Below are 15309 nucleotides of genomic sequence, written 5' to 3' on the forward strand. Positions count from 1 at the left end.
GATGGCAGCCTGAAACTTGGAAAGCGCTCCCTAGAGAAATCTGTACACATGGGTTGTGGATGTACTCTGTTAGTAAGAATGTGTGTCATTTTTCTAGCACACACAAATCCCCAACACCACACAAACCAGGAGGACCTCTGATCCCAACACTAAGGAAGTGGAAGGAAAAATTAAAAAGTTCAAGGTCATCATCAGCTATACAGGGAATTTGAGATTAGCTTGGAAAAGAGAAACCCATGCACAAGTTATGTTGACAACACAACTGTTTTAGTTTGGTTTGGTTTTTTTGTTTGTTTGGTTTTTTGTTGTTGTTGTTGTTGTTGTTGTTTTTCCAGACAGGGTTTCTCTGTGTAGACCCAGCTGACCTGGAACTCGATCTGTAGACCAGGCTGGCCTCGAACTCACAGAGATTCATCTGCCTCTGCCTGCCGAGTGTTGGGATTAAAGGCGTGCACCACCACCACCTGGCCACAATTGTTTTGTTAAAAAACACAAATTATGGTACATTACACTGAAGAAGCACTGGGCTAGCAAAATGGCTCAAAAGATAAGAGCACTCTTTTTGCTTCAAAGCCTGACAACATGAGTTCAATCCCCAGGACTCATAAGGTAGAAAACTGACTTCCCAAAGTTGTCCTTTGACTCCTGCATCAGCACTATGAAATGTATGCGTGTACTTGCAAACACTTGCAAGCATACAAGCATACAAGCACACATGCACAAGCATACACACACACACACACACACACACACACACACAGAGTCACAATAAATAAATGTAGTACTAAAAAGTTAAAAGAAGTATATCAAGTGGAAACAAATTAAGAGCAACTATATTAATGTGAGTAAATTTTAGAAACAATGGTAAGAGAACTCAAGAGAAAAGGTGTCCAAAGTATATAAAGCTCAAAACCATGCAAAATGACACATTGTGTGTAGACATTTAGTTGCACACTACAATTTCTTTTAAAGCAAGGGAATTTTTACTAAAATGTTAGGGGAACAATTATCTATAAGTGGAAGTATGAAGTTTATGAGTATACAAAGATTTAAAAGTATTGATAGGGACAAGTATGGTGGCTCAAGTATGTAATCCCAGCACTTAGGAGACTGAGGAAGGAATACTATGAACTCCAGGCCATCTTAGGCTACATACGATATCTCAAAAACAAAGCAAAGAAATAAAAAAGGCCAGGTTGGGGTGGGGGAGTGCTTGCTGCACAAACATGAGAACCTGAGTTCAGATCCCTAAAATCTATGTAAAAACAAGGCACAGCAATATTGTTCATCTGTAATCCTAGAGCAGTGGTTCTCTACCTGTGGGTTTTGACCCTTTTTGGGTTATATATCAGATATCCTCAATAACAGATATTTACATTATGATTCATAACAGTAGCAAAATTACAATTATGAAGTAGCAATGAAATAATTTCATGGTTGGGGTCACCACATGAGGAACTGTATTAAAGAGTCATAGCATTAGGAAGGTTGAGAACCACTGCCCTAGAGGGAAGAGAGAGTATGGGACAAGTAGGTCTTGGGAGCTCAGGTGGACAGTAACAAAGGACAGCATCTGATCTCTGTCTTACACAGGCTTTCTGCCTATAGGCAAGTTTTAGGGTTACCAAAAAAAATTACTATAAAGCAAAGCAAAACAATAACCATTTCAGTTCTCTGGAAATCCAACAAAAGCATACAAAAAGTGTTGGTGCTTGAAAACTTCTCAATTTTTGTTGACAACAGGAGTTAACATTCTTGCCTGTGGCTATCTGCAAGCTGAGTAGATTCTGTCAATGTGGAACAAGCACTGACCACAATGTGTAATAATAGAACACACCTATATCCAGGCATTACAAGAGCAAATGACAATCTTAGCAGGCAACAGAGTACCCAAGGGCTCTAGTAGTATAAAGATATGGTTGTACATGTATCGAGCATATTCTTGGTTGATGTGGTAGTTTGTGTGAGAAACAACCCTCCCTCCTCTCCCTGGATCCCCAGTTGGTAGTGGGGTTTAGAGAGTTTATGTAACTTTAGGAAATGGAATCTTGCTAGCAGAAGTATGCAATGGGGGTGGCCTTTGAAGGTTTATAGCCTTGTCCCAATTTACTGTTTCTCTCTCCCCAACCCCCACCAGTACCCACCCCAACCCCTTTGCTTCTTGTTTTTATATAGATACAAATGTGATCAACTAGTTTTCTGCTTCTGCTAACACGCCCTGCCTTCTCCACCAAGATTAAACTTTATCCCTCTAGAACCATAAGCTAAAATTAAAAATCTTTTCTTCTTAAGTGCTTTTGGTCATGGTATTTTATCACTGCAACAGAAAGGTAACTAAAACAGAAGATACTGAGCTATACTGTCAAAGCATTTTAGAAAATAAAAGTGGTGGATATATTTTGAAAAGGCTTCGGCTTTAAAATGTACTCCCACATCTACTCTAGGAGATATTCTCTACTAGGAGAAAATGAAGTTTTATTAGCCTCAGATCTATATGTACAACCACTGTCTAGTCACAGGTTATAGATCAGTAAGCAATATCAGAAATGACAAAAGCAACCACTAAAAAGCTTAAAATTAGAAGAAGAAGAAGAAGAAGAAGAAGAAGAAGAAGAAGAAGAAGAAGAAGAAGAAGAAATAATAATATTGAGCAGTAACTAGTAGCTAGTTATACACTGGAGTGAAGACATTTCACAGATCTGTTATCTAAACAAAGAAAGTGTAACATCTTCAAAAGGACAAAAATCAAAATTCAAAACTGGAACAATATTTTGTCTGAGATGTCCAATTTCAACGAAAAAAAAATTAAGACTTCCAAAAGAAACAAGAAACTGTGACTCATACACAGGAGAAAAAAGTAGTCACTGGGAAAAATTCTCAGATGTCTGACTTAGCAAAGACTTCAAAGGAACTATTTTAAATATGTTCAAAACACTTAAGGAAGGGACTGGGTGTGTAATCTCAGTGATAAAGAGAGCTTACCTAGCATGCACAAAACAAAACCCTGATCTCAATTCTCAGCAAAACACACACACACACACACACACACACACACACACACACACACACACATTTTTAAAAACTTTTTAAAAAGAAGAAAAAAGAAAAACAAATAGCACTTTGAAGATTTATAGAATGGACAAAATAACAAATACCATTATATATTTAATAGTAATCCTCAAAAAAGAGTAAGACACAAGAAAAAAAATTGGAAAAAAAAATATCCCAAAAGCCAGTGTAGCACTCATCTGTAATCCCAGTACTTGGAAGGTAGATGCAGAATCAGTTCAATGTCTGTCTCAGCTACAAAGCAAGTTCAAGGCCAGACTAAGCCACACAACACCCTGTCTCAAAAAAACAAACAAAAAAGCCGGGTGGTGACAATGCACGCCTTTAATCCCAGCACTCAGGAGGTAGAGGCAGGTGGATCTCTGTGAGTTTGAGGCCAGCCTGGTCTACAGAGTGAGTTCCATGACAGGCTCCAAAGCTACACAGAGAAACTCTGTCTCAAAAGAAGAAAGAGGAGGAGGAGGAGGAGGAGGAAGAGGAGGAGGAGGAGGAGGAGGAGGAGGAGGAGGAGGAGGAGAAGGAAAAGTAACAATTCACATATACTCTAAATTTGATTTTTTAAAAAAATCTAAGAAGTTCAAAAAAAAAAAAAAAGTAAGATACATGCACAGTGATCCACATATTCACATCATAGGTAAGTAAAGGACAAAAGAATGATGGGTGATGTCATTCTGTATGCTGTGAATATGTGTTGCTCTGATTGGTTGATAAATAAAGCTGTTTGGCTAATGATGAGGCAGAATAAGGTTAGGTGGGACATTCTAGCTAGGGAGAGGAAGGGAAAGACAGAGCAGGAGATGCTGCCAGCTACTGCCGCCATGAGAAGCAAGACGTAAAGATACTAGTAAGCCATGAGCCACATGACAAAGTATAGATTTATAGAAATGGGTTAATTTAAGATGTAAGAGCTAGCTAGTGAGAAGCCTGAGCCATGAGGCCATACAGTTTGTAATTAATATAAGCCTCTGTGTGTTCATTTGGGTCTGAGTGGCTGCGGGACCGTGGGACCACGGGACCACGGGAGCCAGGCGGGACCAGGAAAACTTCAGCTGCAAAAGAAAAATACTCAGATCAGCTAAAGTAACCCATCAAATGCAAAGGAACCTTATTTCATCTTGATTTCTTCTTTGAAACAGAAGCCAGAAGGAGTAGACCCATACATTCCAAGTGCTGGGTAGAAAATTGACAACCAAGAACTCTAATTCCAACAAAACTATTCTTTCAAAATGAAAACAAGAAGTCCAAAAGGATCTTCAGACCCAAAGAAAGTGATATGACCCTATGCTTGAACTTTAAAAAATGAATAATGACAACAAACACTGGAGAATGTGCTGGGTGAACCAAAGGAATCTACATACTTTCTTAGTTTTTATCTTCCCTTTAAAATAAAGGAAAGGGGCCAGAGAGATGGATCAATGGGTGAAGTCTCTTACGATAAAGCCTAATGACCTGAGTTCAAAACCCAAATCTACATAGTAGACAGGAGAACCAACTCCCACAGGCAGTCTTCTAATCTCTAATGCCATGGCATATGCATGCACATACACACATACACACAAAATACTTGAAAATGTATAAAGAAGTAATTATGTCATTCTAATGTTAGGTTTATAATTCAAACAAATGTCAAATACATGAAAATTATAGTTATCTAGCACACCTCTATAATCCCATTACTCAGCAGGTAGAGAAACTCAAGAGAATGGGCTATATAAGACAGTTGAAAACATAAATAAAAATAACACTATACAGACTGAGGTTATTATTTAGAAATATATATGTATATACATATATATGCATGCAATAAAAATAGAAAAAGAAGTCATGAATTTGAAAGAAAGCAAGGAGAGGTTTGAAGAGAAGGGGAAAGGAGAAATATTGTAATTATAATCTCAAAAACAATAAAGTATAATAAACAAATAAATATAAGTAAAAAGGACTGGGTATGAACATGTCTTTAATCCTGGCACTCAGGAGGCAGAGGTAGGTAGATATCTAAGAGTCCCAAGGATTAGGAGGATTAGGAGGTATGGCCTTGTTTGAGGAAGTGTGTTGCTGGTGGTGCACTTTGAAGTTTCAAAAGTCCATGCCAAGCCCAGAGTCCCTCTCTGCCTATGGATCAGGACATAGCTCTCAGATACTGCTCCAGCACCTGCCTGCATGCAGCCACACTTCCTGACATGATGCTTATGGACTAAACCTCTGAAACCATAAGCAAGTCATCAATCAAATGTTTTCTCTTATTACAGTTGTCTTTGGTGACTTAAGACACTCTTCTACTACACTGCGAGTATCTAAATAAGGGTATGTATTAAGTATCTTCGATACTCAAGAATAATTCTGAATTTATATTTAGTGTCTAATATATGGATTGAAGCAGGATAGATAGAGGTAAAGGTGACATGGTGTTATGGTTTGAATGAGAATGTCCTTCACAGGCTCATGCATTTGAACAGTTTGTTCCCAGCTGGCGGTGTTGGCAAGATGGGTCACTGAGAATGAGCCTCTGAGGATTATCGCTCTATCCAACTTTCTAATGGGGCTCTCTGCTTCCTCATCTTCCAAGACAGGAGGAGCCCTATGCTCCAGCCATCATGTCTTCCCCACCATGATGGATTGTACCTTCTCAAACTTGGAGCCCAAATAAATCCTTCCTTCCTTCCTTAAATTGCTTCTCTCACAGCAACAAGAGGGGATCTCCTTCCTCCTTCCATCGTTCCACTCACTCTCACATCAACACTAACTCTGCCAATCTAGCTTGCATTTCTTGATGGCTTAGAGTCAAAAATTTCAACACAACTAACAAAAATGACTGGGAAGACTGCTTCTGTAGAAACAATATTCCCTTCCCAAGACAGATCTCAAACTAGAGTGTTAAAATAGCTGACAAACCAAGGTTAAGGCTTTCTTAAGCTGGAGAGATCGCTCATCAATTAAAAGCACCACTCTTCCAGAGGACCCAAGTTGAGTTTCCAGCACCCAAGTGGCTTGGCTCAGGGGACCCAACACCTTCTCTCCTGGCCTCCTTGGGCACCCATATACATGTGACATATACAAGCACAGACACAAACATACACAAAAATAAAATCTTCAAGTTCAAAAAAAATTCTTTCTCATCTGTAAGGCTATTTTTTTCCTAAGAAAATCTCATACATGATGATGAATCATGCTTACAATCATAAAATATGTCTTAACAACCTGGTGACCTATGTATAGTTAAATAAAGAAAATTTTTTAAGAAAAAAATCATCTTTTTTTAGATTTATTTTGTATGAGTATTCACCTACATGTATGTCTATGTACTACATGTATGCAGTGCCCACAGAAGATAGAAGAGGATGTTAGATCCCCTGGAACTGGAGTTACAGATAGTTCTGAGCCACCATGTGGGTCTGGGAATTGAACCCAGGTCCTCTGGAACAGTAATCAGTGTTCTTAACCACTGAACCATTTCTCCATCCCCTCTCTTAGCTTTTTGTTTGTTTGTTTTAAATCGTACCAGAACTAACTCTTCCTTTTTATAAACTTGTACAAGGTATACCATAAACTGCTTAGGGGGGAGAAAAAAAAAGAAAAAAAAAAGACCATATAGCCTTGGCTGGCCTGGAACTTGCTATGTAGATCAGGCTGACCTCAAACTCAAAGAGATTTTATTTTACAGTCTACGCCTCCCAAATGCTGTAATTAAGGCATGTACCACAATGCTCAGCACTAAAACACTTACACGCTGTATCCTTTGAAATATGTAATTTCAAAATCACACACTCACACACACACTCAACATTTCACAAAAACACTGAGAACCCTAATCCACCCCTTGGGAGTATACTGTTCTTTTCTCAATAAACCCCAACTTTGCTTCATTCTGATTCATCTTCAAAGTTTTCTCTGAGATCTAAGTCAAGATTCAGGCAATACTTAAGTGGAGATCCCTGAGAAGACTTCTTCAAGCAACAAAGCTGATAATTTGAGTTACATCTCTTGCTGCCTCTAGCAAATCAATTACTTAAGCTATCCAGAAGTGATGGGGCTGGAGAGATGGCTCAGCAGTTAAAAGTGCTTACTGCTCTTGTAGAAGTCCCAGATTCAGTTCTCAGTACTCATGTAACAGCTCAGAACCATCCGTAACTCCACTTCCAGAGGCTCTGATGTCTCTTTTGGCCTCTTCAGGGGCCAGGCACACATGTGATACAAAAACTTATACTCAGGCACACACATACACATAAAGTTAAATAAAATAAGTATTTTTTAAAAAGTTTTTCTTAAAAGAGATAATAGTGGCTTCAATAAATCAGATTTGAGAGTTACTCAAACAAGGTTTCAAGAGAGATCTGGAAAGTTCTTTCAAAGAGGAAAAAAAAGGGCTTGAAGAACATTCTTTAGATGACAAAAGTAGACTGTCGAAAGGATAAACTAAGTGGTGGAAAAATAACCAACTTGAGTATGTATGGAATAGTACAAGAATACAACCCCCAATAAACAAATATATGGATGAAATGTGGTGGCACACACCTGTAATCCCAGCCCTCTGAATTTATTAGACTACAGTGAGTTCCAGGCCAGTCTAGGCTATACAGTAAGATCCTGTCGAAAGAGAGAGAGAGAGAGAGAGAGAGAGAGAGAGAGAGAGAGAGAGAGAGAGAGGCAAAAAGACGAGAAGGGAAGAAAAGAGAAAAGGAGGTACAGCGATGTATGAACCCACTGAGCACTCAGCTTGTCTTACCTTACCTTTTCAACTGTATAGCTTTATAAGCAATCATAATCATTCACACCACTATAATGACAGTGCATTTCTGCTAAAAACAAATAAACTGTGCTGCCCTTTACCCTTGTGACAAAATACAAACTGAAGTCATTTGATGTTACAAGTTTATTGCTGCCAAAAAGACTTTTCAGTTGAAACCACAAATTGATGTTGTAAGCCGACAAAAGCACAGCCCTTTAAATTTCCTAGGACAAGATGTAGATCAGATCTAGATCAAGATGTAGATCACACACACACAAACACACACACACACACACACACACACACAGACCTGGGTTCTATCTCCAGGACTATAACAAATTAATTAATTTAATTAAATAAACAAGATACTTTAAGGCAAGATTTTCTCCACAGAATAGGCATTCTAATTGCTAGCACTGCTACAACTACTTACTTTAATCATCACCCTAAAACCGAAAGAAAAACAAGCAACTAATATCTCAACAGGATCTATATAAACCAATTAGCTTACCCTACGGCTTCATATGTATGCTCTAGCATTAGGTAACTTATGAATTCCAACTGCAATGTCTTATACAAAACGTATAAACTAAAAATGGATTTCTAGTTTTAAAAAAGACTCAAAATCTTTAGAGAGTCAAGGTTTACTGATAAAATAAGAAAGCTTCTGTTCACTAAGAGCATATGAAATTTTCCCTGTCAACAGAAATTGAAGGGAGAAAAAGCCTTAGAGGTGAGGTAATTTTATTCCCTTGCAACATACAACTGGGCCAAATAACACACGTGCTGTTTTAAGTAGTTTCATATACCAAATGATAGGACTTTTATCAATCTCCTTTGAAAGAATACTATATTCTATATGCTGGAGAGGATGCTAGGAAAAGAAAACTCTCATTTCCTGTCAGTGAGATTGCACACTGGTGTATCTACTATCGAAATTCATGTGGAAAATTCTCAAAAAGCTACACATAAATCTACCATATGACCCAGCTATACCACTCCTTCACATATGCCCAAAGGACTCAACATCCTACTCCAGATGCTTGCTCAGTTATGTTCATTGCTGCTCTGTTCACAATAGCCAGGAAACAGAAAGAACCTAATTGTCTTCCAACCGGTAAATCGATAATTAAAGTGTGGTGTGTATATATATATATATATACACACACACACACACACACACACACACACACACACACACACTATGGATAAAAGCCCTATCATTTGTTACTAGCTGTAAAGAAAAATGAAATCGTGAACTTTGCAAATAAATGGATGGAACTAGAAAAGATCATATTGAGCGAGGAAAGCCAGACCCAGAAAGACAAACATCACATGTTCTCTCTCACTGGAGGCTCCCAGCTCCAAATCTTCAGATGTGAGCACGTAAGCTTAAAGTAACTGCAGAAACCAGGTAAGTAAAATGGGGCCACTGCCAGGATTGAAGACTGAGGAGCAATAAAGAGGGGAAGAGCAGGGTACAAGTGATCTGATTAGGGAAATGGGAAGAGGGGACTCTTTTTTGGAGGGGGGGAGGAGGCAAATACAAAAGAAGATGGGGGGCAGTAAAGGGAATAGCAGGGTACAAGTAATCAGATAGGGTAAATGGGAAAGTGGGGGATCCTTAGGGTGGGGGAGGGAAGTAAACAGAAGGAAAGAGGGTAAAATAACAATAAGGAAGTCTAGAAAAGCCATAAGGAATCATAGCTATTAAGTATTTACCTAGAAAAAAACTAATATATATAGTTTTGACAAACTTTTCTCATCTAGACTGACAATGGTCCTTCCAAGAACCAAAGACCACTTAACAAAAACTCCAAACCAGACTGAGAAGCCCTCTTTTGAGTTGTTGGCCAGGGTTTTCCAAGGGATTCCCCAAACATATATATAGTTTGTTGCTATTGTCTTTGGTTGCCCCTAGAGGTGGAAGGTAAGTTCCTATTGCTGAAGACATGATGCACTTCAGAAGCAGAGCCCAGAGAACTCTGAGCTAGAACTGCCCTGAATGCCTCCTCCCTGAGGACTAGCTTTCATGGTACCAGAAGGCACTGTGCAAGCTTCCAAAGGAGGGAAGTAAGCAACAGTCCTACCCAGCTACGACACCTATGAACCACATCAACAACTAGCATGGCAATCAATAACCTGAAGGGTACAGTAGTAACACACATACCTGGGTAGTAACCAACAGCTCTCTAGATATGCTCAAGTACTCAGTGCTAGTGAAGTCATGGATATTCAACATGGAGAAGTCAAGCTGGTGACTCACTAGAGCCTTCACCCCCTACTGACTAATGTTATGGTGCTGGAAGGTACTCTGCACACTACCAGAGAAAAAAAAAGGATAACCACCAAGTCAGTTAGAACCCCAGCTATCAACAATGGTGTCCTGCCTGCATGATACTCTGATACAATAGTGGCACAAAAGTTGTGGACCACCATCTGGCTAGATTTAAGGCCCACTCCATGAGATGGAGCCCATGCCTGATAATACTCAGGTAGCCAAGAACCTGAGATTAGATAGACGATGGGCCTAGGAGAAACCCAAATACTATTATTCTGCTAAAAGAACATAGCAATAAAATGGTTCTTAAGGATATTCTGCTATACCTATAAATCAGTGTTTTGCTCAGCCATCATCAGAGAAGCTTCCTCTTGCCATAGATGGGAACCAATTTAGAGACCCACAACTGGACAATGCTGTGGGATGGTCTGTATGTCAAATTGCTCTGATTGGTCAATAAATAAAACACTGATTGGCCAGTGGCTAGGCAGGAAGTATAGGCAAGACTAACAGAGAGGAGAAAAGAAAGAACAGGAAGGCAGAAGGAGTCACTGCCAGCTGCTGCCACGACAAGCAGCATGTGAAGATGCCGGTAAGCCACAAACCACGTGGCAAGGTATAGATTTATGGAAATCGATTAATTTAAGCTATAAGAACAGTTAGCAAGAAGCCTGCCACGGCCATACAGTTTGTAAGCAATATAAGTCTCTGTGTTTACTTGGTTGGGTCTGAGCGGCTGTGGGACTGGTGGGTGACAAAGATTTGTCCTGACTGTGGGCAAGGCAGGAAAATTCTAGCTACAGGACAATGTGCAAAGAGTGGGAGATTTTGTTACACTCAGTCTTAAATGAAGAAAGATCTTCATCATCTCCTCTCCCCAGACTCAGGGAACTCTGCAGAAGAGGAAGTGGAAAGACTGGAAGAGCCAGAGGTGATGGATGACACTAAGGAAAGTGTCTTCCAGACACAACAGGACTAATACACAGATGAACTATAGCAGCATAGGGTCTGCACAGGTTCAAGCCAGAAGCGGAGGGGGCGGCAGGGGGGAATGGACACATACACAAACTCCCATCCCCAACCAAGAATCTATCTCCAACTGACAAATGATTGGCCTTACAGTCTTAGTCTTCCTGCCTCCACCTCACAAGTGCTGGGATTACAGACAGGTACTACCACATACACCTTTTCTATTTTAACTGATGATGATATAGTGTTCCTTATTTTTATGCTTTTTAAAAAGCTGTAATTTGGGGCTTCAAATGCAGTGGATTCCTTGTAGTAGAGCATGATGCCTTGGATTTGATCTCTAGCACATAAAATACAAAGTGTTCCTACACTGATAACTACCCATTTAGGTTTTGAGATCAATTTATTAATTCTTATTACTGATCATAGCTAACCTGAAATAAATACTCATTTCTAAGAAAAGAATATGTAGGTCAATGGCCAAGATATATTTAGAAAGATATATTTAGAACACTTTCTGAATTTCTACCCTGCTTCAAGCCTGGCCCATGCTACACTAGCAGCCTCCTATAATCAAACACAAGCATTCTACACATCTAGATTTCTACAAAAGCTGAATTAGATTGTAATGCTTGAAAGACAAGAATTTTGGGCTCGGACTGAGTTTGATGCCCAGCATCACATAAACTGGATATGTTAGAGCATGCCTATTATATACCCTGTCTAAAATAAGGCTACTCTTCTTTGAGAAGCCCACACTCACCATGCCCTGGGTGTATCTGTCTTCTTGCTCAGTGTCTCTTACTCTTAACCCTCTGGGGGTAGGATCTATGTTAAGATATCCATAATAGAGCAAAGCATGGTGGCATACACCTTTAATCCCAGAACTCCAGAGGCAGAAGTGGGAATGGATCCACCTAGTTCCAGGCCACCCTGGTCTACATATTAAGTTGCAGGCCAGCTAGGGCTACTAGTGAAAAAAGGAAAGAAAAAAACAATGTTTAATTAACCCAATTCTGCTTCAAATGAAATAAATGAAAGTTTTTGTATTACTAAGGTTTGAAACAAAGACTCATGCATGCTAGGCAAGTACTCTACCACTGGGCTACATTCCCAGCCCCTTTTCAATTTTATTTTGAGACAGGGTTTGGCTCAATTGTCCACGCTGGCCTTCAACTTACAAGGTTTCTACCTCAGCTTTTCCTGAGGGAAACAACTACATTCTGCAATGTTTAAAACAGAATCCTTTAAAACAAAGCTTTCTTCAGCCAAAGACCCCTTTAAAAAATATTTTAAGCCATACATACCAGTGTCTGCCTGCAATCTTAGCATCTGAGAAACTAAAGCAGGAAGATGAGAAGTTCAAGGCTAGCCTGAGCTTTAAAACAAAATCCTGTCTCAAATAAATAAGCCAAGGGTTTAGGAAGCAGAGAAAGAAGAAACAGTGCAAATTCAAGGCCAGCCTGGTCTACATATTAAGTTCCCAGGCTAGCCAGGGCTACATAATGAGATCTTGTCTAAATTCCCAACACCCCCCCAACACACACACACACACACACACACACACACACACACACACACACACACACACACACACACAAAGCCTAACAAATAAATTGCCAAAAGTAAGTTTCCCAAAGGCTGGAGAAAACAGCAGTTAAGAGCACTGGTTGCTCTTCCAGAGGGCCCAGGTTTGATTTCCAGCATCCGCATCTGCATGGCAGCTCAAAACTATCTGTAACCAGAGTATGCAAACTCCTGTTCTGGGACACCCATACAAGCAGGCAAAATACCCAGTACACACACAAAATAATAAGCTTTCCTAACTTATTTGAAGGTTGCTATTTAGAATTTGGATGTCCACAAACATAGATATATCTTTTGTGTAAGAAAATATCTACACTTTACCTAAGTATAGTAAAAATATACTTAAAAGGCTAAAGAGGACTGCTGCTTTTTGTTGTGTAACAGTTTCCTCAGAGATTGAAACATTTCATTCAGCAGGGAAGCACCTTAAGCAGGAAGCAACTCAAAATAGTTTCAGGAAGTCCCTAAAACCAACCAGATTCCCTGGCCCCTCCTTGCCAGAAAAAGCAATAAAAGCTGCAAAGACTCTTGAGACCAGACCAGCTACCTGGAAGAAGCAGAAACCAGCTTAGATACCTGGAAGAGGTTTAGGACACCTGAGGTACCTGCAAAGGGTACTCTCCAACCTGTTGAGCTTCCTGCAGGCTGTGAAGTATGCTCCAGATTCTCTGAGTCATTTCTGTTTCTTTTTCTTTTTCCTGCTTTCAAGACAGGGTTTCTCTGTGTAGCTCTGGCTGTCCTGGAACTCTGTAGACTAAGATGGCCTCAAACTCACAGATCCTCCTGTTCTGCATCCTGAGGCTGGGATTAAAGGCATGCACCACTACTGCCCAGCCATTTCTGCTTCTTTAAGTAACCATTCGTCTATATTCCTTTAAGTGACCCCAATAAAATTCATGGTTCACCAAGCTGTACTTTGGTGGTATCCATACTTTCGTCTGACACGGGTTTCCTATCTGAGGTGAGTAGTTTTTTGTTTTTTGTTTTTTTGGGGGAGAGACAGGGTTTCTCTATGTAGCCCTGGCTGTTCTAGAACTTGCTCTGTAGAACAGGCTGGCCTCAAACTCAGAGATTTGCCTGTCTCTGCCTCCTGAGTACTGCGATTGAAGGTATGTGCCACTATTATCTCCAGCTTAAAACTAGTTCTTTCTAAAGGTGGTTCCTTTTTAAATTTCCAGTCCAACTTAAATTCTTGAAGGTTTCCTTAGGCAGGTGGCATGGCTCAGTAGGTAGAGGTGCTTACTCCATAAGCCTGACAACCTGAGTTCAGTCCCCAGAACCCAACTCCACAAAGCCATCCTGACCTCCAAAAGCATACTGTCAGATTGGATCACACCCCACAGGTACATGTATGTGTATGTACACATACACACACACACCCAAAAAAAAAAAAAAAAAAAAAAGAGTATTCTTTAAATATTTCTTGAAGAATGGTTTCCTTAGTATATTCAGGCCACCACTATAACAGATCAGACTAGATGGCTTAAACAGCAAAGCATATTTCTCCCAGTTATAACAGCTAGAAAGCCCAGTATTAAGGGTCTGACAATTCTGGCAGATCCGCTATTGGCAAGGGTCTGCTAGCCAATCCAGTCTGAACACTCCTGATCTGATCTCATCTAATCGTTCTCTGGCCTCTTTATAAAGGCACTAATCCCACCCATTCTGGCAGATCTCTCTTGACCTAATCACCTCCCAGAGGTCTCACCTTTCTAATGCCAATATTAGAGGTTAAGACCTCAACATACAAATTTGGGGAAGACAAAAATTAAGACCATAGTAAAAGGCTTTCATTAAATGCACTAAATGACTCCTCTCATTCACACTCTTAATATTTAAAACAAATGGAAAACCAGTGTAGCTGAGAATCATGGTAGGGCATGTTCAAGAAGCTGAGGCAAGAACTGGGGTAGGGCTCAGCTGGTAGAGAGTGCTTGCCTAATATGCTTGGTGCCATGGGTTCTGTCACCAAGAAACTTGGTATGGTGGTACATGCTGTAAGAGGCAGAAAGATTAGGAGCATAAGGCCAGTCTGGGCTACAGGAGAGCTTGTCTCAGCACACACAAAAGTACTGATGGGGATGGAGAGGGAACTCAGTGGGTAAGAGCACTTGCTGCTCTTGCAAAGAACCTGGGCTCAGTCCCAGGCACCTACACCAAGCAGCTCCTGACCACCTGTAACTCCAGTTCTAGGGGTTCCCATGCCCTCTCCTGGCCTTGAAAGCACCCACACACACACACCCACACCCACACACCCACACACACACACACACACACACACACACACACACACACACACACACACACACACACGCACTCTCGAATACACAGTGCATACAGACAAGCAGGCAAACACGCACACACATAAATAAAAATATATTCTAAAAATACCTTTATTAAAGTATTGAAATAGAATCTTAACATTTTGGCTCATTTCCTCTGAGCACTGACTTTACCTATAAATGTGTTATTAATAGAACAACACAAGTCTTTAGAAATGAATTACTTTTTCAAAACAGCAGCTATAGGATATGCAAACAGTATATAATACCCTGGTCTAGATCTATGACTCAATTAATACAAACTATTATTATAAGCAAATACTATGCTACTTTATGAATGTAAATACTATTGATTTGACAACTTTTCCTTAAAAACATAAAACCACCATTGTCTT

General features: G+C 40.0%; 1 protein-coding gene across 4 annotated transcripts in view; it reads right to left on the minus strand.

The window, feature by feature from the left end:
• The window catches only part of Ark2n (arkadia (RNF111) N-terminal like PKA signaling regulator 2N), an 87225-nt gene that overhangs the window by 58611 nt on the left and 13305 nt on the right, over positions 1-15309 (minus strand). The window lies entirely within an intron of this gene.

The sequence above is a fragment of the Peromyscus californicus genome, unplaced genomic scaffold, assembly GCF_007827085.1.
Source record: "Peromyscus californicus insignis strain IS unplaced genomic scaffold, ASM782708v3 Scaffold_17__1_contigs__length_78620276, whole genome shotgun sequence".
NCBI lineage: Eukaryota > Metazoa > Chordata > Mammalia > Rodentia > Cricetidae > Peromyscus > Peromyscus californicus.